A 3,351-nucleotide genomic window follows, 5' to 3' on the forward strand; every position below is an offset into this window, starting at 1 on the left:
CAGGAAAATTAGCCTGCTTATCAGGGTCAGTGCCATAGCTCATAGAGCGGATGCTGGTGCAGTTATTTCCATTCAATATTTGTATACATGTGATATAATTCTATGCTGTTAGGACATTTTGTGGCTTCATGCTTCTGAGGTGGAAATCTGCCTTTTATGCCAGCCCCGCTCCATTGACAGAATGTAGGCTCCATAAATGGCACTTATATTGCATTGATGGCTCCAGGCAAATAATTAGATTCCTTTTAGTCTTCTTTATCGGCATGTAATACATTTCAGAAATCATCCTTCATGAGGAATGTAGTTCTGTGTGATTGTCACAGACAGAGATGTGGGTGACCGTTTTAGTGACTATATTAAATTGCTGTACCTTTTGCTTTATCAGTAAACGTTAATGGTTATTTAGGCTGACGTTATACAGACATTTTGTTATCTGACAGCTGTGATAGCAAATGTTGCCTAACAGTCTGTCCATATGAATACATTGACTTGCATATGCCTGAAAATTGTATTCAACTGACCACAAAAGGGGCAAAAATAAATACATGGAGGGGGGTAGTCTCACCTGCAAGCAGTGTCAGACTGGCCCACCGGAAGACCAGAGGCTCCCTGCCCCGCTGCTTTATCTTGCAGTCCACATGTTGTTTAAGGCCTGTGGCCTCCTAGAAGATGTAGAGGACGCAGAGGATGTTGGTGTCCCGGCGCAGGTGACGTGAAGACATCACTGCGCCAGGCCACGAACAGCAGGCAGAGGATCGATCCACTCATCGTGGGAACGGAGTCAGGTGAGGTTTTTTTTTCTTTTTAATTGGCGCAATAAGGAACCAGACTTTCTGGGGAGCAAAGGGGTCGTAACTACTATATCGGCAAAGGGGGCCTAAATGCTTTATGGGGGCATGTAAGGGGGCTAACTACTATAGGAGGCACAAAGAGGGCTTACATGGGGGCACATAGGGGGCCTAACTACCATAGGAGGGCACAAAGGGGGCCTAACTACTACATGGGGGCACAAAGGGATCCTAACTATTATATGGAGGCACAAAGGGGGACCTAACTATTATATAGGGGCACAAAAAGGTAATAACTACTATATCGGGGCACAAAGAGGACCTACCTACTATATGGAGGCACAAAGGGGGACCTAATTACTATATAGGGGCATAAAGGGGTCCTAACTACTATATAGGGGCACAAACTGGACTTAACTATTATATGAAGGATCAAAGGGGGGCCTAACTACTTTACAGAGGTACAAAGTAGGACCTAACTACTATACGGGGGGAAAAAAGGAGGACCTAACTACTGTAAGGAGGCACAAATGGAGACCTATCTACTTTATAGGGGCACAAAAGGGACCTAACTACTATATAGGGGCACAAAGCAGGACATTGCTAATGTGTGGGAGCACATATGGAGGCATTCCTTTGTAGGGAGTACAAAAGGGCAATATTACTCTGTGTAGCCTAAAGGGGCACTATCACTGTTTGGGGAGCACTATTACTGTGTGGGGCCTAAAGGGGGCACTATTACTGTTTTGGGGCACTATTACTGTATGGGGCACTAAGAGGAGCACTATCACTGTGTAGGACCCAAAGGGGGGTACTATTATATTGTATGATACCAAGAGGTGCTGCATTATTTCCATCTGGGGCACTATAAATGGTGAGTTTTTATAGAGGATGAGAAATAGGTGGGGAGTGTGCTAGAAAAGTGAGGAGCCAAAGATGTTTGTGTTGCAATTTCTGCAGAGGCGAGTCCTGGCTGGAAAAAGTCATCATGGTGTTCTGGGCCGGATGAATAAAAAAAGGGAAAGTGAATAATTCCAATCTGAGAAGAAAAAAATGTGTGATAGATATGGGTCCCAGCTCTGGGACCAGTGGCATAACTACTGCTGTAGCAGCCATAGCAGCTGCTACGGGGCCCACGGCAGGAGGGGGCTCGTGCCGCCCACCATCACAGGCCCCCCAGCAGTAGCGATGCCAAATCAATAGTATTTGCGTCCTTAGGACGCAGATACTATTGAACACTATGGCAGAGCAGGTAGTTATCTCCCTACTCTGTCATTTACTAGGCTACAGGCCATGTTCGGCCTGAAGTCTTTCAGGCACAGGGACGGGATCTCTGCGCTGGCTGGCATGATGACGTCACTGGGTCACGCCGTCCTACGCAAGGATCCCATTGGTGATGATTCCCTCCGTTCGACGGAAGAACAGGGATGGGTTGAGTATGACTTTTTTTGTTTTATTTTTTTTGGGTCGCTATATAGTGCTATCTCCCTGGATGACGCGGCAGTCCATGTGACCGCTGCAGCCTGTGATTGGCCTGTAATTGGCTGCAGCGGTCACATGGGATGAAACGTCATCCCGGGAGGCCGGACTGGAGGAAGAAGCAGGGAGTTCTGTGTAAGTTAACTTTTAATACTATTAACTCCAGCGGTAGTCACTGTCCCAGGTGCTGAAAGAGTTACTGCTGATGAGTTAACTCTTTCAGCACCCTGGACAGTGACTATCCCCTGACGTCGCCTAGCAACGCTCCCGTAATTACGGGTGCACACACGTAGCCACCCGTAATTACGGGAGCCCCATAGACTTCTATGGGCCTGCCGGTGCCGTAATTATGGCCTGAAATAGGACATGTTCCATATTTTTCAACGGCCCGGGCACCTTCCCGTAAGCAAACGGGAAGGTACCCGTGCCCAATAGAAGTCTATGGGCCCGTAATTACAGCGGTTTTACGTTCCCATAGCAACTGCATGGTCTACCTCAATGGTATGTACATATATACAACACCATATACAGCTCAATTTAGTGCAACCCCTGCCGTATAGGTTTGTACAGCGTAAAACTACAGCTCCCAGCATGGCCTGAACAATGGTAAGGATATGCTGGGAGATGCTGTTTCACAAAAAACAAAAATCATACCACCCATCATCTCGCTGCAGATCATACCGTGACTACAGTACTGATTAGAGGCAGAATACACATTTACATTAAGTGACCCACTGGTGACGTCTCGGAATCTAGTTTTTTTAATTTCTTTTCTTCTCCCTCCGGTCCAGACTTCTATGGATTTCTCCCGGCCACGACCCATTTCTGCTGTTTTACGCTCCGATGTCTTCAGCTTCTCAGTTTTAAAACATTTCTGCACCTATAAACGAAGATAAAATTCTCAACACCTCTAAATATAATTGCGCCATACACTGCCCCTCTAACTATAATAGCACCATACACTGTGTCCCTGATTATAATAGTACCATACACTGTGTCACACACACACACACACACACACACACACACACATACACACACACACACACACACACACACACACACACACACCATGCCCCCTGTA

Source organism: Rhinoderma darwinii, chromosome 7 (genome assembly GCF_050947455.1).
Source record: "Rhinoderma darwinii isolate aRhiDar2 chromosome 7, aRhiDar2.hap1, whole genome shotgun sequence".
In the NCBI taxonomy this organism is placed as follows: domain Eukaryota; kingdom Metazoa; phylum Chordata; class Amphibia; order Anura; family Rhinodermatidae; genus Rhinoderma; species Rhinoderma darwinii.